A 26632-nucleotide genomic window follows, 5' to 3' on the forward strand; every position below is an offset into this window, starting at 1 on the left:
CCGGTTCATAGGTCCATTTCGGGTAATTGCAAGAGTAGGTCGGGTAGCTTATCGGCTAGAATTGCTAGTAGAGTTGGGACAGATTCATAATACCTTTCACGTATCACAGTTGAGGAAGTGTATAGCCGATGAATCGGCAATGGTTCCGTTAGAGGACATTCAGGTGGATGCGAGCCTGAATTACGCCGAGAGGCCGGTAGCTATCAGGGATCGGAAGATCAAGGTTCTGCGGAACAAGGAGGTACCTCTGGTGTTGGTTCAGTGGCAACACCGGAAGGGATCAGAGATGACTTGGGAGCCGGAGCGTGAAATGCGGGAGCAACATCCGGAGTTATTCGCAGAGTGAGACTTCGAGGGCGAAGTCTAGTTCTAGTGGGGGAGAATTGTAACAGCCCGGAATTTCAGGTATTGTTTTAAAACTATTTTTGGGACATTTTAGGAAGGGACTCGGCGAGTTGGTGCCTGACTCGCCGAGTAGGACCACAGTCTTGGTCGCAGATTCGCGACTGGACTCGACGAGTCCATTAGGGACTCGGCGAGTCGACGCTGTTCAGCAGAAACCCTAGCCGTTTCGTTTGGAACGTATATAATGCCTCTTAGGCCGTCATTGCACGTTTTTTTGGCCGGTTGTGAAGAAACTAAGCATCTGTGGACGATTAGAGGAGAAGGGAAGGCTATAGGGACCTTGAGGAGATTGTTAAGCAAGAAGAGGCAAGGTTTTGCTCAAAGGAAGATCAAGAGGATTGAGTTCTGAAGGTTGGGGACACAGAGAGCACGTTTTTCAGGTAATATTCGGACCATTTCTGTTGTTTTGGTGGTGTACACAAATCTAGGGTTTATGAGACCCATTTGGGGATTAGATAGATTATTATGTTGTTACCCAATCGTTTATACCCCAGTAATAGGATGCTTAGAGGTCCAGAAAGTCCCATGGGTGCATGTCTCGGGACCATGCGTATTTCAGGAGGCAGATGATCGACTGCATGGCATGGACTCGTCGAGTCCAATGATCAGACTCGGCGAGTAGCTTGAAGATTTACTGGGACTCGCCGAGTTGTTCTTCAGACTCGGCGAGTAGTTGAGGATTCACTGGGACTCGCCGAGTTGTTCTTCAGAGTCGGCGAGTGGAGTCGGGGTGGCCCCGCGATTCTTCCACGAGGACCTCGTCGAGTCAAGAGGGATACTCGACGAGTAGAAAGGAGAACAACAGGGAAAATTGGAGAGGACGTCTAGACTCGTCGAGTCGCCTTTGCACTCGACGAGTCCGGTCAAGTTGACCGTTGACCCGAGTTGACCTGCATGTAAATTCTTAGGGTCAGTTGTCTTGTTTGATAAGATTATTAATAAGAGTATATGGTATTATAGGGAGTTTGTAGATCGGCGGACCGAGTGCAAGTGGTTTCAAGAGTTTATAGTTTACATACTACGAGGTAAGTCTTCTCACTATACTTCACCCGGAAGGGTATGACTGTGAGACCGGAAGGTCGTATATGATATGTGTTATTTATGCTATAAATAGAAAGGTAGATGCTATGCATGATATGTATGTTTGTACGGGCCGGAAGGCGATATGATATGTGACAGAAAGGTCAGGTATGATGTATGATGTATGTGCTATGTGTATTATATTAAATGTATTATGTGTTGTAAATGTTATGGGCCGGAAGGCAATATACTATGGGCCGGAAGGCAATATGATACGGGCCGGAAGGCAATATGTTATGGGCCGGAAGGCGATTATGTTACGGGCCGAAAGGCAATGTATTGTGGACCGGAAGGTTAGGGCCTGGAAAGGCGTATGTGTGTAAGTCGTATACTGGGGAACTCACTAAGCATTTATGCTTACAAGTTGTTATGTATGTGTTTCAGGTACTAGCGAGGACCGTGGGAAGGCGCCAGCATGATGCATACACACTGCTGCTAATTGAGATCTTGGGGATTTTATATATGTATTTGATATGAAACAACCAATAAATATTATTGGTTGAATGAAACTACTTTATTTTAAATCAAAAATTTATTTGAAAATTTGCGTTGTTACACTTCTGAGGGACGAGTGGACTCGACGAGTCACATGAGTGCACTCGGCGAGTCAGGTCATACTTGGATTGTTGACTCCAGTTTGACTTTTGTTGACTTTAGGGTTTGGTCAGATTGTGTAATGGAGACCATGGAGGGGTAAAATGGTCTTTTACCTATTCCAAGAATTTGAGAGAACGAGAGATCAACCTTTGGTGTATTTGAGTATGAGTAGAGTATTAATTAGAGATGATTATCCTATGTATTATGTGGAGGCTAGTTTGATATTTCTGAGTCTTCTCACTATACTTACCATGAGTTGTATCTTTGTGTGACTGATATGTCTTATGTGATTATCTGTGTATTGTGATACTCTGCATTTTGTCCTTGTGGTTTAGGCTTATTGTTATGAACTTATTGAGTTAGGGACGGAGGGTCCACCCGAGTTGTGGGACCGGGGGGTTTCCATATGAACAAATTGACCAGAGGGTCATATTGAGTTAGCCTTGGGTGGCTAACGTGATGTATGTGGTATTTTGGGGAACTCACTAAGTTTTGTGCTTACCATGTTATGTGTTATGTGTTTCAAGTACTTCTAAGGATCACCAGAAGGTGTCGGATTGATTGTACACACATCAGATATTGAGTTATGATTAAGAGGATCCTGGAGTTTTGATATATGAACAATTTGTGATATGCGATTTGATGATTTAACATTGTGACATTTAGTGATTGTATTATTGAGAAGAATGTGTTTTTAAATTGAATAATTTGGTTTGAAAATTTACGTTGTTAAAAGTTGGTATTAGAGCCTTGGTTTGAGGGATTCGGAATGACCTTCGGGTCTGTTTGGACTCAAACTGAGGATTTAAGAAGAATTTTCAAAAGAAATGATTTTTTTTCCAAAACGAGAAAGAGTTTTAGGAAAAAACAAGTTGAAGCGGTGTGTACAATCAGCCAGAGCTTAAAAGGGGTCTACTGAGAGAGAGTAGTCTGTGAGTCATGAGATATAAAGTATTTGTGAACTAGAATCCTAGGAGGAGGACTTGGGGTGACTATAGGTGGGGTGTGGAAGGTAGTATTAGGCCTGTACTACTGAAAGCACCCGGTCTGCAAGCAATCCAAGTAAGAATCCTTAGGATGCTAAGGATCAAGTAAAGATGAGTAGTCGAGTGTGAGTATGCTCGAGTGAGTCTCTGATGATTTTTGTTTTTTTGTTTCAGAGACATCATGGTAGGTACGTAACAACCCGTCATTTCAGGTCATCAAAGATCGAGTCTTGTAACCTCTTTGAAAAAAATGAGAGAAGGGATTAGAATATCATCGAAAAATGAAGTATTCAAAAGCTCTATTTGGAGTACGCTATGTAGTAAATATCGTCTTAAGGTTTCCAAACATATAAATAACACAAAAATCCGAGTTTTCCGACAAAAACCGGCGATACGAAGTTACGTAAAAACACAACGTTTCAATAAAACACTTTTTGACCTTAGGTGTCTAAATGAAAGTCATAGATATCGTTAAACTACAAACGTGCATAAAAAGAACGCTCAAATCGGACGTCGTATGAAAAAGTTATGAATTTTTAAAGAAATTCCTTAATCACATCATTTTAATAAATAAATAATAAAAATAATTTCGGAATTTGACGACGGAATCCAAACGAAAGTTGTAGATCCTAGTCTCACCTACGCGTGGATATAAAGAACGTCGAAAACGGAGTTCGTATGAAGGAGATATGAATTTTTGAAGTTTGATAAATATTTAATATATATTTTTATTGAAAACTTCAGTATTATCTGAAGTCTGAGTCACGCAAGTACACCCTGCGTACACGAGTACGCCCAGCATACTCAAGGCCTTGGCCTCGGATCGTCCAAGTCGCCCCTATGCGAGCCTACCCCCCCCCCCCCCCGTCCCATCCGAAGTCCAAGGCAGTCGAGGACTTGGTCATGCGTGACGTACGCGTACGCCCAGCGTACCGAGGCAGTTCCAGCCTGTTATAAAAGGGATGCGAGGGTTCCTGGAAAAATTGCTCATTCTCTCTCACTTTTCTTGCATTTTGCCTTGTTTTCCGTGCTCGCACTACCCCGAAGCCCTGGTCATTTTGTGCAAGTCCCGAAGGTCGATTTTACTCCCAAGAAAATCCGCTTTTTCAAGCCAAAGTTCCGCTCAATTTTCGTCACACCTTCTTCAAACTATCAAGTGAGTTCATACCCCTTTCAAACACACTTTAAATACATTTTAAATGCTTTTATACTCTTTTAGGGGGGGAATACAAGTAAACATACGGTTATTATCGTGTATTTTACAAAGTTTCACTTTACTTGTTTTATCGAATAAATCACTTGGGATTCATTACTACCATGGAAAACTCTTGTCATACTTTGCGTGCATTAGACTTATAAAAAGTATATAGTGACTTCAAAGTACCTTTTTGTCGCTAAGCCGTTTTTATACATTCTAAAAACTTATGATTTATGCTTTGTCAAACATTGTGAAAAAGGATAAACTTTGCATACAAAACTATCACTTTAATACAGACTTAGTTGAGAATCCATGAGACGTGTATATCTTCAAATACTACTTTCTTATTAGAAAGTAATGTTGTAAGTCCTGTCTATAACCAGAGTCTCCCGTTAGGAGAACGTGTCAAATGTATATAGATCTATACGGGAAGTCATGATCCCGCCGCCCTGACTGTTAGCTACAGTCCGTCCTTTGGGGTGACAGTTGTCATAACGCTGCGACGCCTGAAGAATGTCGCTACAAGCATATTATGTTTAGTATGGTTATAAAACTCATCGGATACACAATTATTATAGTACTTCTGATTGATGAACGAGTAGTTATTAAAACTATTCTTTATCTAACAAACGGAAATCCTCTGATAGATTTATTATATAGATCTATGTTTAAAAGCATGTGACTTGCTTCCAATCTTTATTCTTGAACATTAAACAACTATTAGGAAAATAAGGGATTTTCTTGGTTCAACTATCTACATTTCTCAAACACAAATACTCTCATGCATTTCATACTTTTTTAAGAAAATAAGGGATTTTCTTGGAAAACATACACCCATTTTGGAATGCATTCAATTTTTCTAAACCACTTACGAACTCACCAACTTAATTGTTGACACTTTCTCTTTGAAATAACTTGTATTCTCAGGGAACCGCTAAGCAGGTTTGGAAATCAACTTTTGGGATTGACGCGCTGGCGTTAATTACTTCTTTTGAAAGACGTTTATGTATTTATCTTTTGAACATGTAATGAATACAATTATGTAAACATTTTTAAAACCTATATATATGTATGGTGGTGTGTACTTTCCTTTCTATGAACTGTTATGATACTGAATATGACGTCCTCCGCCCCCGAATGTTTCCGCCGTTCTGGTTTGGGGGTGTGACAGATTAGTATCAGAGCTTTGTTTATAGGGAATTAAGTATATCAAAACCATTTCTTTTTGGTATACAACTATAAACTCAACTGGGCAAAAACACTCTGAGAAGAGTCATACTTTTGAAATTAAATTTATTTAGTTTTTAGGTAACCATGCACTCATTTCATACTAATAACAGTTCATATTGAATAAATTTATAAGTATTATAAATAAGTTGTGCAGTGTAGGTACGCCTTGGGACATGTATTCGGAACTGGGAAGAATATAGCCTGATCAACTATATTTGTCCGAGAGACGATTAACGTATGCCAAGGAGTGTCTGCAATGGACAACAATTTTAAAACTTACCAAAAGCACATCATTACATAATACTAAGGGAGTTTTTGTGTTGTCATCAACCATTAAACTTAAGAGTAAGTTTCATGTGCTTTAGCTTATAGTCAATTCTTAACCCTATTCTCGTACAGACTCAATGGTGGGATTCCATCACCCCAATGACCCCTACTACCCCAACCAAGGTAATGGTGGATGGATTGAAGTGGATCCTGAAGAAGACGAAGAGCCTATAGAGTTGGAGGAAGGAGATGACTCTGGCACAGATTCGGAGCCAGAAATTATCAATCCACCAATCCCACAACCTCCCGTCCACGTGAGGAACTTCCAAGGACCCACTCCTATGTGGGGAAGTCACCTCCACCATTGGAGACAACAACAAAGCTTACGCCCTCCCTACGACATGTGCTGAGACTTCTATGATGTCAGAGGCGGGGGATCAGCAGACCGAGCACTTCCGGTCATGGTTGGTAAACTCGCCAACCAGTGCTATCAATCCGGAGTGCAAGCCAACCGAATCCGAGAGGTCAACGTGGAAGTACAAATCCACACGGTCGATATCAACCGCCTAGAGATGTTGCAGAACGACATCCACCTTTGCGCCGAAGCATTCCAAGCACAAGCAAATGCAGCCTTTGCAGAATTGAGGGAACAACAAGCTGCGTTTGATAGGCGCCTCATGGAGTCAAAGCAGTCCGACACAGAGTCAAGCTCCAAGCGCAAACCCGCCGCAAGTAGTACTTGCCCGACTCTCAATTTTTGTTATAAATTAGGACTTTGGATAAAAGTATTATTTTTTTTCTTATTTTTCTGTATCGGAGACCTTTAGAAAGGTCAAAAACTTTTGTCTAGACCCCGATGTAACACAACTATATGTTTAATATATATAAGGGCATATCCCTTTCTTGTTTTAATTATGTGTAGTTCGTGCAATTCATAAGTACATCTATTCAAACTTTATTTTCAAGCTCAAAACCCTGTGTTGGTCAAACCCAATTTCTTAAACTATTAAAAGTTAACTCAATATCATTCAACTCTGAACTACCAAAACTTATAAATCTTTCATTTTCTTTTGGTAGCACGATGCCTCCTCGTCCAAACCTAAGGCCCAGACCGGGCACGGCACCACCACCACCTCCACCACCAACGTATGATCCAACCATGGTCCAGGCTGCTATCACAGCAGCAGTAACTGCAGCCCTCTCGCAAATAAACTCCAACGGAAATGGAGGGGCAGGTAGCAGCACGAATCATTCAAATCATCGCACTGGTCGTGGTCAAGTAAGAGAATGTACTTACAAGGAGTTCTCTAACGCTAAGCCAAAAACTTTTAATGGAATTGGAGGAGTCATTGCGCTAATGCAATGATTCGAAAAGACCGAAACAGTTTTCGAGATCTGCTCATGCCAAGAAACAAGCAAGGTTAAATTTGCTGCTTGCACCTTCATAGATCGAGCCCTCACTTGGTGGAAAAGCCATGTGAATTCGGTGACGCTCACTGTCGCCAACACCATGAGTTGGGAGGATCTGAAGGTTCTACTACTGGAAGAATACTGCCAAAGGGGCGAAGTGCAAAAGCTTGAGCAGGAGCTCTGGAATATGAAAATGACTAGGTCTGACCTAGTCACCTACATAGCTAGGTTCAACGACCTCGCTGCATTGTGCCCTACCATGGTCAACCCAGAATCCAATAAGGTTGAAAGGTACATTTGGGGGTTGTCACCCCAGATTCAAGGGCATGTCCTAGCTTCCAACCCTATTACCTACAACAGCGCTAAACGCCTGGCTCAGCGACTCATCGATCACAGAGTAAAACAGGGTACCATTACAGCAACCGCGAATCCATCTAAGGAGGCTCAGGGCCAGAGTAGGCCTTGGAACAAGAGGAGGGGACAAACCCTCCAGGAGAACCCCAAGAAACAACAAGTTGTAGCGACCCATGCTATGACTGTACCTGCCAACCCTGCCCCCACAAGCTCATATAATGGGAAACTTCCTAAGTGCAACCAATGCAAATTCCACCACCACGGTCCTTGCCATGATCTTCAATGCACTAGGTATAATAAGAAGGGACATACAACCCACTATTGCAAAGAGCCAACCCAACCATCAGCCCCCACCGCTAATACCAGAGTAAGCCATGCCTGCTTTGAGTGCGGAGACATAGGGCACTACCGCAAGGACTGCCCAAAGGCAAACAACCAGAATACCAGCGGAAGGGGCCGAGTTTACGCAATGGGACAAAATGAAGCCATTGCGGACCCTACTGTTGTTACGGGTACGTTTCTTCTCGATAACTCGTATGCATGCATTTTGTTTGATAGTAGAGCGGAAAGGAGTTTTGTGAGTCACGACTTTAAAGTCCTGCTAAAATCAACACCACAATCATTAAGTGAACCATTCATAGTAGAAATGCCCAACAGGAAAACCGAAGGCACTAAGAAGATATACTTAAACTGCACCCTAACTTTAAACGATAATCCCTTTTCAATAAGCCTCATGCCAGTCTCGATTAAGAGTTTCGATGTCATCGTTGGCATGGATTGGCTGAGTTCTCATCATGCAGACATTTTATGTTACGATAAGGCCGTTCGTCTTAATCTGCCAACCGGCGAAACTTTCATTGTCTTGGGCGACAAACCCAGTACCACTCTTCGTATCATCTCAAGTATCCAAGCTCAGAAATGCATACGGAAGGAGTGTCACGCGTTTTTGGCACATGTTGTAGATGTGAAACGCAAAGTCCAGGACGTCAAGAATGTGACCGACGTATGCGATTTTCCCGACGTTTTTCCCGAGAACCTTTCGGGGAGTACCTCCCGCGAGACTAGTCGAGTTCAGAATCGATCTGGTTCCCAGAGCTACCCCAGTAGCCAAAGCACCCTATCGATTAGCCCCGGCAGAGATGCAAGTGCTATCCAGCCAACTAAATGAGCTACTTGGAAAAGGATTCATCAGGCCGAGCTTCTCGCCATGGGGAGCACCCGTGTTGTTCGTGAAAAAGAGGGATGGATCATTCAGGATGTGCATTGACTACCAAGAATTCAACAAACTTACCATCAAGAACCGATACCCCTACCCCGAATCGATGACTTATTCGACCAACTCCAAGGAGCCAACTACTTCTCCAAGATCGATCTAAGGTCGGGATATCACCAGCTGCGAGTCCTGGAGAGTGATGTTCCCAAGACGACCTTCCGAACGAGATACGGACATTACGAGTTCGTAGTGATGCCGTTCGGACTAATCAATGCCCCGGCCGTATTCATGGACATAATGAATCGGGTATGTCGTCCATTCTTGGATAAATTTGTGATAGTATTCATAGACGACATATTCATTTATTCAAAAAATAAAGAAGAGCATAGTCAACATTTGAGGCAAGTCTTAGAGACGTTACGGACTGAAAGACTGTATGCAAAATTCTCAAAATGTGAGTTTTGGATTAGAAAGGTGGACTTCCTCGGTCACGTGGTCAGCAAGGAAGGAATCCACGTGGATCCAACAAAAATCGACGCTATCAAAAACTGGTCTGCACCAACTACACCAACAGAAATTCGCCAATTTCTAGGTCTTGCTGGTTATTATCGAAGGTTCATTCAGAATTTCTCCAGCATCGCAAAGCCTCTTACCGCTTTAACCCAGAAAGGTGTGGCCTACAACTGGGGAGAAAAGCAAGATACTGCATTTCAGACATTGAAACAGGCCCTTTGTAGTGCACCCATCCTTTCTCTTCCAGAGGGGACCGAAGATTTTGTGGTGTATTGCGACGCTTCGAGGCAAGTGCTAGGCGGTGTGCTAATGCAGAGGGGAAAGGTTATTGCATATGCCTCACGATAACTGAAAACACATGAGGTCAACTACACTACTCATGACGTAGAACTTGGGGCGGTGGTCTTCGCTCTTAAAATCTGGAGACACTACCTATATGGTACCAAGTGCACTATCTATACAGACCACAAGAGCCTCCAACACATCTTCGACCAGAAAGAGTTAAACATGAGACAGTGACGTTTGGTCGAATTGCTCAACGACTACGACTGTGAGATTCGCTATCATCCGGGAAAGGCAAACGTCATGGCAGATGCCCTTAGTCGTAAGGAGTACTCCGGCCGAAGAGTGAAGTTATTAGCCATGTCGATCCATTCGCACCTGTCAGCACAAGTCAAGGAAGCTCAAATAGAGGCCTTGAAACCCGAAAACATGATAGGTGAGACCCTTAGGGGAATGGACAAGAACTTAGAAATCAAGAGTGACGGAGCACGCTACCTCATGAACCGAATATGGACACCCAAGTTTGGTGGATTCAGAGAGGTAGTTATGAGCGAGGCACACAAGACTCCATACTCCGTACACCCCGGGTACGACAAGATGTATCAAGATCTCAAGCAACTCTACTGGTGGCCAAACATGAAAGCGGAGATCACTACCTATGTGAGCAAGTGTTTGACTTGCGCCAAGATAAAAATAGAACACCAGAAACCCTCAGGGCTACTCCAACAACCTGAAATACCTTAGTGGAAATGGGAGCAGATTTCCAAGGAGTTCATAACGAAACTGCCCAAAACTCAGGGTGGCCAAGATACTATTTGGGTAATCGTCAATAGATTAACCAAGTCTGCTCATTTCTTAACGATCAAGGAAACTGATAAAATGGAAAAGCTATCGAGAATCTACATCCGAGAGATTGTACGACTCCATGGAGTGCCAATGTCTATCATCTCGGACAGAGACAGCAGATTCACTTCCAGATTCTGGCAATCATTGCAAAAATATATGGAACAAGATTGGACATGAGTACAGCCTATCACCCCCAAACTGACGGACAGAGTGAGAGGACGATCCAAACCTTGGAAGACATGTTGTGAGCATGTGTAATCGACTTTGGTAAGGCATGGGATGTTCACTTACCGTTGGTCGAGTTCTCTTATAACAATAGTTATCATACTAGTATCAAGACTGCTCCATTTGAAGCCCTTTGCGGCCGTAAGTGCAGATCACCTCTGTGCTGGACGGAAGTGGGCGACACACAATTAGCAAAAGGTCTAGTCCCTGATAGCACCCTCACTGGTCCGGAGATCATCAGAGAAACTACTGAAAAGATCGTGCAAATATGAGAACGGCTGAAATCCTCAAGGGATAGGCAAAAGAGCTATGCCGACAAAAAATGTAAACCCTTGGAATTTCAGATTGGCGATCGTGTACTACTAAAGGTCTCACCCTGGAAGGGCATGATACGCTTTGGAAAACGTGTGAAGCTAAATCCTAGGTAAATTGGACCCTTCAAAATCATTTCAAGAGTTGGTCCAGTGGCCTACAAACTCCGACTTCCAATCGAGCTTAACAAAGTACATCCAGTATTCCACGTATCGAACCTAAAGAAGTGTGTGTCCGATGAAAAACTTGTAATTCCACTCGATGAAATCGAACTAAATGAAAATCTTAACTTTGTGGAAGAACCCATCGAGATCATGGATAGGGAAGTTAAACGAACTAAATAGAGCCGCATTCCAATAGTAAAGGTCCGATGGAATGCTAAGAGGGGACCTGAGTTCACGTGGGAACGAGAAGATCAAATGCAACAGAAGTATCCACACCTCTTCCTCAGCCCCTAAAACTTTTCTTTTGTATTAAAATTTTGGGACGAAATTCCCTCTAACGGGGGGATGATGTAACAACCCGTCATTTCAGGTCATCAAAGATCGAATGTTGTAACCTCTTTGAAAAAAAAAGAGAAGGGATTAGAATATCATCGAAAAATGAAGTATTCAAAAGCTCTGTTTGGAGTATGCTATGTAGTAAATATCGTCTTAAGGTTTCCAAACATATAAATAACACAAAAATCCGAGTTATAACGAAGAAGTTATGGCCATTCTAATTTTCCGATAAAAACCGGTGATACGAAGTTACGTAAAAACGCAAAGTTTCAATAAAACACTTTTTGACCTTAGGTGTCTAAATGAAAGTCATAGATATCATTAAACTACAAACGTGCATAAAAAGAACGCTCAAATCGGACTTCGTATGAAAAAGTTATGAATTTTTAAAGAAATTCCTTAATCACATCATTTTAGTAAATAAATAATAAAAATAATTTTGGAATTTGACGACGGAATCTAAACGAAAGTTGTAGATCTTAGTCTCACCTACGCGTGGATATAAAGAACATCGAAAACGGAGTTCGTATGAAGGAGATATTAATTTTTGAAGTTTGATAAATATTGAATATATATTTTTATTGAAAACTTCAGTATTATCCGGAGTCACGCAAGTACGCCCTGCGTACACGAGTACGCCCAGCGTACTCAAGGCCTTGGCCTCGGATCGTCCACATCGCCCCTATGCGAGCCTACCCCCCCCCCCCCCCCGTCCCATAGTCGGTGACTGAGATTAGACTAATGTTTCACGAGGGGGCACTGTTTCTGCCCTGAGCATGTATCGATAGAGCAGGCGCTCATGAGCCAGTATTTGAACATTCTGAGGAGGGATATTCGAGATTTCATGGAGAACTCGTCTTATCGGACATTTTTTGAGCTTCAGGAAAATGCCAGGAGGAGGCAGATCGAGTTGGAGACTCAGGCTAGGGAGGATGCGGAGTCTCAGGGGAGAGATCGGAGGCCGACATAGTCGTAACTGGCAACTAAGCGGGCTAAGCCTGCTGATTCGAGGACTGGGGTCCAGAAGGGTCGCACTTGTGGAAAGTGCGGCAAGAATCACGAGGGGTCATGCCGAGCAGAGATTTGTTACAAATATGGCAAGGAGGGGAATATGGCGAAGGATTGCTCCAAGGGGTTTGCAGTTTGCTTCCACTGCAACCAGACCGACCACCGGAAGGCTGAGTGGCCCCAACATCATCAACAATCAGCACATGGATCTACAACTTCTGCTTTGCGTGCTACTGATAGTCATCCGGTGAAGGCCGAGGTTCCGAGGGCTAGCGGTAGAGCTTTTCAGCTGACAGCGGAGGAGGTCCGCGCAGCGCCTGATGTCATAGCTGGTACGTATTTTCCTTTTATTTCATTATTTTGAGATTTATTGTGCTTATTATGTGTTATATTTAGGTACATTCCTTTTGAGTCATGTACCTGCTTTAGTGTTATTCGAGTCGGGTGTGATTTGATCCTTCCTGTCCCTAGCTTTTAGTCATCACATCAGTATATGGCCGGAGGCATTGAGTGGACCTTTGAGGGGTTCTATAGCTGACGTGCATGCGGTTTTCACTGCTAGTGTGTTCCGAAGATTTTTGGTGTTGAGTTTCCGATTGATCTGGTACCGATTGCGATGGGGAATGTCAGTGTCATCAAGGGCATGGATTGGTTGAGTCGATTTGGAGTCGTGATCGACTGCGAGCGTCAGTTGTTGACTATACAAGACCCTAATTGGGGAGTACTTATAGTGTATGGCGAGGGTACCTGAAAGACCCTCACTTTCATAACATTAAAACAATTGTTACTCCAAAACATGCTACATGCATATTCACAAATAATATTTTACACTGATAATTTATTTATAAACGATTGGATACAAATGACTAAGTTTAAGTTTATTACAAAACTACCCAGGATATTGTATATTTTATACATACTAAAACTTAAATACAAAAGTAATAGTATAATCCATACTGTAAAGCTATACTGGATGCTTATTGCCTACAATATATTAAAACATTGAGAGGGTAAGCGGTGACGCTTAGTGAGTTCAATAATAGATACAATATAACATTATGTCATATATATACTTCAATATGGCAGAAGCAAAGAGGAACAAGAAACAACAAGGGCATATGTGAATCATGTGACAAACTTTCCATATCAATCAATGACTTGATTCAAAGATATACAATCAATGAGACATAACAACTTCAATACTTGATATACATCAATAAAGCTTCGGCCCAAATAGCACAAAAGACATACAAATTCTGATTAACATTTTCGTAGATTTGAGGCTTATAGTCCTGTCTAACCATTTGCTAACACCATAGAATAGAAATCATTCTCTTACGGAGATATGTTCTACATGGCCAAAGGCTACATACCAGTACGAACGTTAATCTAAGTCATTTCACTGATCACATCGTCAAAGGTATTTCTTTGCTATTAAAAATTGCTAATAAAAAAATAACTCGGAATAATAACACTGAAAAGCACATAGCACATATAACACATAACATACAATTCTTACTATATATTAAACTCACCTTGAATTAACCAGGGGTCAAAATAATAATTTCGACAGCACTTCGTTCCTATAAATAGCTTTCGTCGTTGAAAACCGGGAGATTTATTGAAAAATAGGCCTTGCGAGGATAGAGCTTCAAACCGAAAAGATAAATTTCTTAGGCTTCACGGGCACTTCGAGGCATGTTTCGGGTGTTAGAAATGCTACCGGGCCCTCGGGGAAAGTGGAGATACTAAAAATATGGAAAATAGGCCAAAAATGGCAATTTCTTAAAAATACCCGGGCTGGTTTGCAGCTTCTATACATACTCGCGAGGGTCGGACCCGAAGCAAGGAGGGAGAGGCGCGTGTCAGCAACGAAGAAGCTCGGTGGCAGCCAGTTGCGAGGCATCTTAGATGTCGCCTATGACGTCGAAAGGCGCGTCGGATGCTTACTAGACCGAAGTTTGGTCCAATTGGAAGGCCACACGTGGCTACTGTTCATGCAAGGTGACGTGGCATCTCCGGATAAGAACCTTATCCTTGCAAAAATACTCGAAAATTGTGCCCAAATCTTCTAAAATCCATAACTTTCGCATATGGGCTCCGTTTTTTATGTTCTTTATATGTACGTGTAGGTGGGAATATAAGCTACAACTTTCGTTTAGACTCCGTTGGCTAATTTTGAATTCATTTTTAATATTATTATTTTTAACAGACTGGACTGTAAATCCGTTAAAAATTCATAACTTCTTCATACGGAGTCCATTTTCGTCAGTCTTTTTACTGTTGTACTACTTTTGACGAGACCTTCGATTCTCGTTTAGGTTGTTTCGGCTAAATATCGCTCGATCTTTGTTTCGAGTTTTTTAGTTGTCATCTGCTAATCCGAAACTTAGAAAAATCATAACTTTTTCATACGAAGTCAGATTCAAACGGTCTTTATATGAAAGTTGATTATTTTTACGAGTTCTACAGCTTTAATTTAGATCACCAAGGCTAAAAAGTAGTTTATCGAAAACTTACTTTTTACGCGAAATAATGAGATTCTCTACAACTTTAAACAATAAAATTTCTGTGACAACCCGAAACTCTTATCATGTGCAAATTATTCACATATCAATATTTATTTCGAACTTACCATCTCTTAGCGAAATTTTGGGTCCATATGAGTGCTTTAGGCTTAGAATATCATAGATATGAGTCTTAAGAAGGGTTAGAAAGTGTGTAGCATCACAAAATCGAGCCAATCACACCAAGGAAGGTGTGTGCGGCCGCACACCTACGTGTGCAGCCAGCCAGCCGTACACCCTCCAGCCTCACACCTGACCCTATATATTGGAGGAGACCCCCCCTTTTTCATCCATTCTTCCCCTCTTTTGGCTGCACACTACTCTCTCTCTCTTTATCTACATTCTCTCTCTAAAAACTTCATCCAAGAACATCATTAAGCGCTCAAAAACATGAACTACTTCATCATTCAGCTTGTTATAGTGGTAAGACACTTGAATCTAAGCCTAAAACTCCTGTGTACGGCCGCACACACCCACTGTATGGCCGCACACTCCTGTGTGCCACCGCACACACAAGTCTAACCACACTCCCTGACTGCACACTCACTTTTATGGCCATACACCCACTCTAATACTCATATTTGGCCTTAAACCTGCAAGGCTCACTACGTGTGGAAACTAGAACACTTAGTTCAAACATTTTCCAAGACCTTAGGATGATTTTCCATCATGATTAGTCATGAAATACCCTAATATAATACATATATGTGTTACCATGTGTTTAATACGGTCCACTTGCGTTCAGAACATCCGTTGACACTCGACACTCATATTTATCGTACACTCGAATCCCACTTTAAACTGTGAGTTCATACCTCTACACTTTTCCGAGTTTTCATGTTTTCAAGGGGGGGAATCCAAGCTAAACATAAAGGTTTTTCATAACTTAAAAACTGATGCAATTACAATACTTTACTATCAAATGTTTAGATACAATTATCCCTTTTGTATTACGCGGAGCATAAGGGATGTTTTCAACTCATAATTGCATAGTATTCAAAACCATACACGAACGTAACAACCATTCAAACTATAATAGGTATAGTTTGGGATTTCATTACTAGTCTTACAGGTTCAAACTTCATGCAAAGTCAAACATATAAACCATGTCAAATTCAGTTTATCCATTACTACAAATATAAAACTAGAGTATCATGCTAAATAATTATCTTATGTATAATTATTTATACTCGACACCGTTACAAAACATTTCGAACTCGAGAAAAATTGAACAAACATGTAAACTAGTTAATACAGGATTGTGAGACTATCTTCGTTTTGCCCCTCGGGGTACCAATAAATCCTCACCGGTAGTATAACCAGAGTCTCCTGGAGGGAGTGCGTGAAATTTGTGAATAGATCTATTCGGAACCGACAATCCCACACTCGAACTGGTAGCCACAGTTAGGCGGGCACGCCTGGGGTGACAAATTTTGTAATCGTACGATGCTTGAAGAAAGTCAAGGAGGTCACAGGTCAAATTAGTATGGTTATACGACTCACAATAAGTATAAACTAGTCATCGTTTACGGGATTTCTTTCTTCTATAGTTTTATTTTAGGTAATAAAATTACTTATCTACTTACTGTAGGGTATTCCAGGGACAAAACCTATAGTTTTATTTTAAGTAATAAAACTACAATACAATCTAGTGGCAGCCAGAGTCTTCAGACAGTATGTACCTTTAATTAATATAGAAAAGCAACAAACATGTTAGAAAATATTGGATTTTCTTGGTAAGCATGCATACATATTTTAGAATTCGGTGACAACAGTTTTTGATACAAATGATATTTGCTTATAATGAAAAGAACTATTTATACAAACTCAGTGACGAGTTTTTAATACAAAACATGCTTATGAACTCACCAGCTTTATGCTGATACGTTTACAAAACCGCTTGTATTCTCAGGGCAATGATAGATAGGTACCATACTAGCTTTTGTAGAAGACGGAGCATTTTTGGAGACTCTTCTTTATCTTTTGTTATATAATGCTATGTACAAACTATTTTTTTAAAAGATGTAGATATTCATATTGTAATGTAATGGTTGTGTTTACTTTGATTGCTATGACACGATTGTTGTGATACTACGTATGACGTCGCCGCCCCTGGACGTTTCCGCCGTTGTTTCCTGACGGTTCGGGGGAGTGATAGATTGGTATTAGAGCTATTGTTTATAGTGAACTAATTATACCTAACCTTACATGGTATACAACTTTAAACACTAAGGGGCCAAAGTGCTCTGAACTAAAAGTATTTTAGAAATATAAGTATTTTTACTCCAAGTATACAAGTATACCAACATACCAAAAATCGTATCGTAGAAAGAACCAAACAAAAGTATTTGGATGTTAGACACTGTCTTAAACCCGAGCAATTATGTAATCATGTCTAGGGTCAATATATCCTAATCAACTATATTCATTCGAGACATGACCAACATGTGCTTGGGAGTGACTGTGGTGTTGCAACAGGCTTAAAACTTACCAAATATTTCTACCTACAAAAATCAATAGAACAAAACCTTCAACATAAAATACTATAGGAGTATTTTAATCAAATCAGGATACATTGTAGAAATCCATTCCAAGTGTTGCTACTCATTCTTTCCTAGCGATAGTTTACTTGCCTTACTAACTCCTTGTTTATCAGCACACTTTATCTATCTTATAGAGACACATCTTGTTTCATATCTCTTGATTCAATTCAGTGAACTTACCATCCTCTCCTTCCTGATCATTTTAGAATGAGATGCCTCCAAAGAAAAGACCCAACTCAAAGAACAACAATCCTCCACCACCGCCTCCCCAGTTCGATCCTGCTATGTTCCAAGCAGTTGCTACTGCCGCTGTGGTTGCCGTAATGTCACAAATGAGCCCCGATGGTTTTGGCGGGACAGGAGGTGGTACCCATCCTAAAAATCAGGAAGGTAGTTAGGGACACTAACATAAGTGTTCTTATAAAGTCTTCATGAACGCAAAACCCACACCTTTCGATGGCACTGGAAGTGTCATTGCATTGACATGATGGTTCGAAAAGATTGAGTCTATTTTCGAAATTTGTTCCTATTCTAAGGTCAACAAAGTAAAATTCGCCACTTGCACCTTCGCCAGCAGGGCATGGACCTAGTGGAATGGTCGGGTCAAATCCCTAACCCTACCAGTGGCAAATGTTATGCATTAGGAGAGCCTGAAAGACCTCATGCTTGCTGAATACTGCCCTTAGGTCGAAATGCAGAAACTGGAGCACGAACTCTGGAACCTAAAGATGAAGGGTTCCGATATTGCTTCCTACACTTCTAGGTTTGAAGACCTAGCTCTCCTCTACCTGGGGATGGTCACCGCAAAAAGCAAAAAGATTGAAAGATACATTCGGGGGCTAACCCAGCCAACCAAAGGAAATGTCTTGGCTGCTAGGCCAAACACCTTCGACAGCGCTAAGTGCCAGGCGCAGACTCTGATAGATCATGGAGTTGATCTCGATGAAGTGACCATCACTCCTGAACCAGCTAAATGGATTGGTGAGAAAAGAAAATTTTGGAAACAGAAGAACGGTCAGTCTTCGCATGAGCCCTCAAAGAAACGACAAACGGTGGCAGTCCACGCTGCTGCTACTCCAGCAAATCAAGCACCTACCAGTGGATATAGTGGTATGCTCCATTGGTGCAGCAAGTGCAATTACCACAACCGTATCCCCGGCCCATGTCGTGAAATACTCTACAACAACTGTGGCAAGAAGGGACACATTGCCCGAAACTGCAGAACACCAGCCCAACCAACCAATCAGGCGTCTGGAGCAGGTGTTGGTCAAGCCTGCTATGGTTGTGGCGAGGTTGGACACTACAAGAGAAATTGCCCAAAGGCAGCAATGACTGGCAATACTGGGAATGGTCTAGCAATGGGGCAAGAGGAAGTAGTTGTTGATCCTACCATTGTCACGGGTACGTTCCTCCTCGACAACTCTTATGCATGCATTCTTTTCGATTCTGGTGCGGAGAGAAGTTTTGTCAGTCATGCATTCGAACATCTTCTCAAACATAAACCTCAATCTTTAACCGAAACATTTACTGTTGAACTGGCTAACGGTGAGAAACAGAGCACTAACTCTATATTACGTGGCTGCACCCTTACCCTAAACGATCATTCCTTTCCTATCGATCTTATACCAGTTTCCATAAAGAGCTTCGATAGCATCATCGGCATGGATTGGTTGAGCCCCAATCGTGTTGATATTCTTTGTTTCGAAAAAGCCATCCATCTCAATCTCTCCTCTAGCGAAACCCTCATGATCTATGGTGATAAACTTAGCTCTAACCTCCGCATTGTTTCATGCATCAAAGACCAAAAACTTCTGCGAAAGGAGTGTCGTTCATTTCTAGCCCACATTGTAAATGAGAAACAGGAGGTTAAAGCCCTCGAGAGGATCCCCGAAGTCTGCAACTTCCCTAATGTCTTTCTCAAAGAGCTTCCGAGAATTCTTCCTGAACGCCAAGTCGAGTTTCGGATCGACTTAATCCCCGGAGATACCCCAGTAACTAAGTCCCCATATCACCTAGCACCAGCAGAAATGCAAGAGTTGCTAGGCCAACTCAATGAGCTGCTCAGCAAAGGATTCATCAAAGGGAGTTCCTCACCTTGGGGAGCCATGGTTTTATCTGTGAAAAAGAAAGATGGATATTTTCGAATGTGTATTGACTACCAAGAGTTGAACAAACTCACCCTCAAAAATCGATATCCTCTTCCTCGGATCGACGACCTCTTTGACCAATTACAAGGAGCCAGCTATTTCTCCAAAATAGACCACAGATCAAGGTACCATCAGCTACGAGTCCACGAGGGTGATGTCCCTAAAAGAACATTCTGGACTCGTTATGGCCACTACGAATTCATAGTAATTCCCTTCGGTCTAACCAACGTACCAATAGTGTTCATGGACTTAATGAACCGGGTGTGTCATGCTTTCCTGGACAAGTTTGTTATCGTGTTCATAGACGATATACTTTCCTATTCCAGAAGCAAGGAAGATTACGAACAACACTTGATATTAGTGTTGGAAACTCTAAGAATAGAAAGGCTATACGTGAAATTCTCCAAGTGCGAATTCTAGATTCGGAAGGTAACCTTCCTAGGTCACGTGGTAAGCGAGGAAGGCATACACGTGGACCCTTCCAAAATAAAGGTGATAGAGAATTGGTCGGCACCAAAGATACCCACAGAAATCCAACAATTCTTGGGTCTCGCTGGCTACTATCGCATATTCATCCAGAATCTCTCCTGAATTTCCAAACCTTTAACAACTCTAACTCAGAAGGGTGTACCTTTTGTTGGAGTGGAAAGCAAGACACTGCGTTCCAAATGTTGAAGCAGTCCCTATGCAGTGCACCTATCTTGTCTCTACCCGAAGGGATAGAGGACTTCGTTGTCTACTGTGATGCATCCACTCAGGGCCTAGGTGGTGTGCTCATGCAACGGGGAAAAGTCATTGCATATGCCTCCAGACAGCTGAAAGCGCTTGAAGACAACTACACGATGCACGACCTGGAGCTGGGAGATTTGGAGACATTACCTCTACGGAAAAAGTGCACAATCTTCACTGACCATAAAAGCCTGCAACACATCTTCGTCCAGAAAGACTTAAACATGAGACAACGGTGATGGGTAGAACTACTCTGTGATTATGAGTGTGAAATACGCTACCATCCCAACAAGGCCAATGTGGTAGCTGATGCCCTCAGCCGAAAAGAGTACTTAGGTTGCAATGTGAAAGCACTTACCATGACCATCCATTCCCATCTATCTGCACAAATCGGAGAGGCTCAACAAGAAGCCCTGAAACCAGAGAACATAGCAGAGGAAGTCTTGAGAGGAATGAAAAAGAACTTAGAGATCAAGGGAGATGGAGTCTACTATTTCATGGATCGGATCTGGACCCCAAAGTTCGGTGGTTATAGAGAGGTCATCATGAACGAAGCTCACAAGACTAGATTCTCTATCCACCCAGGATCGGATAAGATGTACCTCGATCTCAATAAGTTATATTGGTGGCCAAACATGAAAGCCGAGATCGCTACCTTCGTGGGCAAGTGTCTAACTTGCGCCAAGGTGAAGGTCGAATATCAGAAGCCCTCGGGCCTGCTCCAGCAGCCCGAAATGCCTGAGTGGAAGTGGGAGATGATTTCTATGGATTTCATTACCAAATTACCCAAATCTCCGAATGGGTACGATCCCATCTGGGTAATTGTCGATCAACTAACTAAATCCGCCCAATTCCTGCCAATCAAAGAAAATTTCAAAATGGAGAGACTCACGCGAATCTACATCCAAGAGATTGTCCGACTGCACGGTGTGCCTACATCCATTATTTCCGATCGAGACAGCAGGTTCACTTCGAGATTTTGGCAGTCCCTTCAGAAAGCTCTTGGAACTAAGCTGGATATGAGTACAACTTATCATCCTCAGACAGATGGACAGAGTGAGAGAACCATCCAGACCTTGGAAGGCATGTTAAGAGCATGTGTCATCGACTTCGGTAAATCATGAGACACCCATTTTCCCTTGATTGAATTCTATTACAACAATAGTTATCATACCAGTATGAAGGTTGCACCTTTCAAAGCCCTCTATGGCCGCAAGTGCAGATCCCCTCTGTGTTGGGCTGAGGTAGGCAACACGCAGCTAGCCAAAGGGCAAGTCCTTGATAGCACTATCACTGGGCCAGAAATCATTCGCGAAACCACTGAGAAGATTGTACAAATCCGAGAACGACTTAAGGCCTCCCATGATACACAAAAGAACTACGACGAAAACCCTTGGAATTCTAGGTTAGAGACCATGTCCTGTTGTGGGTCTCGCCCTCGAAAGGCATGATATGCTTCGGAAAGCGTGGAAGGCTAAATCCAAGATACATAGGACCCTTCGAGAACCTCGCTAGGATCAGTCTGGTAGCTTAATAACTTCGTTTACCGCAAGAACTTAGCAACATCCATCCTGTCTTCCACGTCTCAAACCTTAAGAAGTGCTTATCTGACAAGACACTTACGATTCCTATCGATGAGATTGAAATCAACGAGAATCTAAAATTTGTGGAAGAACCAATCGAAATCATGGATAGGGAAGTTAAGCGAACGAAACAAAGTCACATCCCAATAGTGAAGGTTCGCTAAATGCCAAGTGGGGACCTGAATTCACTTGGGAGCACGAAGATCAGATGAAACAGAAGCATCCACACCTCTTTCCCTAATTCATGATTTGTATTCTATATTCGAATTTCGGGACAAAATTCCCTCTAACGGGGGGATGATGTGACAACCCGAAACTCTTATCATGTGCAATTGATTCGTGCATCAATATTTATCTCAAACTTACCATCTCTTAGTGAAATTTTGGGTCCATATGAGTGCTTTAGGCTTAGAATATCATAGATATGAGTCTTAAGAAGGGTTAGAAAGTGTGTAGCATCACAAAATCGAGCCAATCACACCAAGGAAGGTGTGTGCGGCCGCACACCCGCGTGTGCGGCTAGCCAGACGTACACACCCTCCACCCTCACACCTGACCCTATATATTCGAGGAGACCCCCCCGGTCATCCACTCTTCCCCTCTTTTGGCTGCACACTACTCTCTCTCTACATTCCCTCTCTAAAAACTTCATCCAAGAACATCTTTCAGGGCTCCAAAACTTGAACTACATCATTCAGCTTGTTATAGTGGTAAGATACTTGAATCTAAGCTTAAAACTCATAGTGTTCTTCATTTTCTTCATCCTTTAAAGGAGTGCAGCCGCACACCTACATAAGGTGGCCACACACACCTAAAATACCCTCCAAAGTGAGAGTATGGACCCTATATTCAAATTAATACATGGTTTGGAACTTGCAATACCTCAAAATCGACATTTCGGGATCAAACAAGGAGTGTACGGCCGCACACTCCTTTATACGGCCGCACACACCCTCTGTACGGCCGCACACTCCCATGTGCAGCCGCCCACACATGTCTAACCACACTCCCTGACCGCACACTCACTTTTATGGCCATACACCCACTTTAATACTCATATTTGGCCTTAAACGTGCAAGGGTCACTACGTGTGGAACCTAGAACACTTAGTTCAAACATTTTCCAAGACCCTAAGATGATTTTCCATCATGATTAGTCATGAAATACCCTAATCTAATACAAATAAGTGTTACCATATAATTAATACGGTCCACTTGCGTTCAGAACATCCGTTGACACTCGGCACTCATATCGATCGTACACTCGAATCCCACATTAAATTGTGAGTTTATACCTCTACACTTTTCCGAGTTTTCATGTTTTCAAGGGGGGGAATACAAGCTAAATATAAAGGTTTTTTATAACTTAAAAACTGATGCAATTACATAACTTTACTATCAAATGTTTATATACAATTATCCCTTTTGTATTATGCGGAGCATAAGGGATGTTTTCAATTCATAATTGCATAGTATTCAAAACCATATACGAACGTAACAACCATTCAAACTATAATAGGTATAGTTTGGGATTTCATTACCAGCCTTACAGGTTCAAACTTCATGTAAAGTCAAACATATAAACTATGTCAGATTTACTTTATCAATTACAACGGATACAAAACTAGAGTATCATGCTAAATAATTGTCTTATGTATAATTATTTATACTCTTCACCGTTACAAATGATTTCAAACTCGAGAACAATTGAACAAACAATAAACTAGTTAATACAGGATTGTGAGACTTTCTTCGTTTTTCCCCTCGGGGTACCAAATCCTCACCGGTAGTATAACCAGAGTCTCCTGGAGGGAGAGCGTGAAATTTGTAAATAGATCTATTCGGGACCGACAATCCCACACCTGAACTGTTAGCTACAGTTAGGCGGGCACGCTTGGGGTGACAAATTTTGTAATTGTACGAACCTGAAGAACGTCAAGGAGGTCACAAGTCAAATTAGTATGGTTATACGACTCACAATAAGTAAAAACTAATCATCGTTTACGGGATTTCTTTCTTCTATAGTTTTATTTTAGGTAATAAAATTACTTATCTACTTACTGGAGGGTATTCCAGGGATAAAACATGTAGTTTTATTTTACGTAATAAAACTACTATACATACTAGTGGCAGCCAGAGTTTTCAGACAGAATGTACCTTTAATACAGAAACCAACAAACATGTTAGAAAATATTGGATTTTCTTGGTAAACATGCATACATATTTCAGAATTAGGTAACAATGGTTTTCGATACAAACAATATATACTTATAATGAAAAGAAACTATTTATACAAACTTAGTGACTAGTTTTCAATACAAAACATGCTTATGAACTCACCAGCTTTATGCTGATACGTTTTCAAAACCGCTTGTATTCTCAGGGAAACGATAGACAGGTACCATACTAGCTTTTGGAGAAGACAGAGCATTTTTGGAGACTCTTCTTTATCTTTTGTTATATAATGCTATGTACAAACTATGTTTTCAATAGATGTAAATATTCATATTGTAATGTAATGGTTGTGTTTACTTTGATTGCTATGATACGATTGTTGTGATACTACGTATGACGTCGCCGCCCCTGGACGTTTCCGCCGTTGTTTTCTGACGTTTTAGGGGTGTGACAAATTCACTTATTTCAAATTTTATGTTTTCGCTAAATTTCACTATTTGGCTTTTAACTGTAATCTCATAAGACTCCCAATATTTTGTGAGTGATTCTAAACATAGTTTTACTTTATTTCTAGTAAAAACCATCCGTTAGAACTCAACATTCAAATTTACATAATATTTCGTAATATTATTAACTTTTATAATTTACAATACACGATAACTGAACATATATGTTACAAATACCTCCTCATTTTGAGGATTTCGTCCCCGAAATTACAACGATTAAAACAAATGGGGATATTTTGCTTTTATCTCACTCTTATTTTCCCAAGTATAATTTGGGCCTCGATGGTGTTTCCTCTTGACAAACACCAACTCTAATTCTTTATTATGTACATTAGTTGCTCTTTCATTCACGATCTCTTCAGGATATTCTTTGTATCTTAACTTATTATCCAATTTCACCTCGAATAATGGGACCGTTTCATCATATAAGTTCAAGTGTTTGTGCAGATAACTCACATGAAATACATCATGAATACCTGCAAAATCTTTAGGTAATTCCCAGTGGTATGCTTCCTTACCAATTCTTGGATGATTTTGAAAGGACCAACAAATTTGGGACTTAGTTTTCCTTTCTTTCCAAATCGCATAAGACCTTTCCATGGGGATACCTTCAGCATTACGAAATCACCCACCTGGAATTTTATTGGTCGTGATCTCTTTTCTATATAGGACTTTTGTCGATCCTGGTCCGCTTTCATTCTTTCTCGTACGATTTGAATCTTTTCGGTGGTATCTTGAATCATTTTAGGGCCTCCTAGGATTTTCTATCCTACTTCACGCCAACATAATGGAGTACGACACTTGCGACCATATAATGCTTCATATTGTGGCATTCTGATTGAAGTGTAATAATTGTTATTATACGAGAATTCAACAGGTGGTAAATACTTATCCCAATTATCACCGAACTCCAAAACACATGCACGAAGCATATGTTCTACTGTTTGGATTGTTTGCTCCGTCTGACCATCTATCTGGGGATGATAAGTTGTGCTAAGAGAAACTCGAGATCCCAATTCACGTTGCATACTCGCCCAAAAATGAGAAGTGAAACGAGTATCATGATCGGAAATGATCTTCAGTGGCATACCATGTCTTGCAACAATTTCATCTAGGTATACTTGTGCGTATTTCTCCATTGGAGATGTTTCATGCATGGCGAGAAAATGTGCACTCTTATTCAGGCGGTAGACGACTACCCAAATGCTATAATGTTGTCTAGAAGTCTTCGACAATTTGGTAATAAAATCCATGGATAGTTCTTCCGATTTCCATACAGGAATACTAAGACTTTCTAGGGTTCTGTAAGGCTTTTGGTGCTCTGTTTTGACTTGTAAGCATATCAAGCATTCTTGTACATATCTTCCAATGTCTCTCTTTAATCATGTCCACCAATAGTCAGCTCGTATATCATAGTACATTTTTCTTGTACCAGGATGTATTGAGAGTTTAGATTTATGGGCTTCATCTAAAATCTTCTGTCTTAATCCACCAATCTTTGGAATCCATAGTCGATTCTTAAATACCTTCAATCCTCGTGGATCATCAAGTAAAACATCAGTATAATGTACCATCCCTTCTTTCTTTAAATTTTTTGGTTTTAAGGCCTCTTCTTGCCATTTCTCTAGTTCATCTAGAATAGTAAATTTTACTATGGTATGAGTGATAGCATAACACATACAATTACGATAAACTTTTCTGCTAAGTGCATCGGCAACTACGTTGGCTTTTACAGGATGATATAGGATTTCACAGTCATAATCTTTGATCAGCTCCATGGCTCGTTGTTGTCTCATATTCAAAGTTTGCTGATTGAATATGTACTTGAGACTTTTGTGGTCGATAAATAATTGACATTTTTTACCAAAAAGATAATGCCTCCAAATTATAAGGGAAAATACCACTGCAACGAGTTCGAGATCATGAGTGGGATAATTCTTTTCATAATATTTCAGTT

The sequence above is a fragment of the Lactuca saligna genome, chromosome 1, assembly GCF_052625555.1.
Source record: "Lactuca saligna cultivar CGN05327 chromosome 1, ASM5262555v1, whole genome shotgun sequence".
In the NCBI taxonomy this organism is placed as follows: Eukaryota; Viridiplantae; Streptophyta; class Magnoliopsida; order Asterales; family Asteraceae; genus Lactuca; species Lactuca saligna.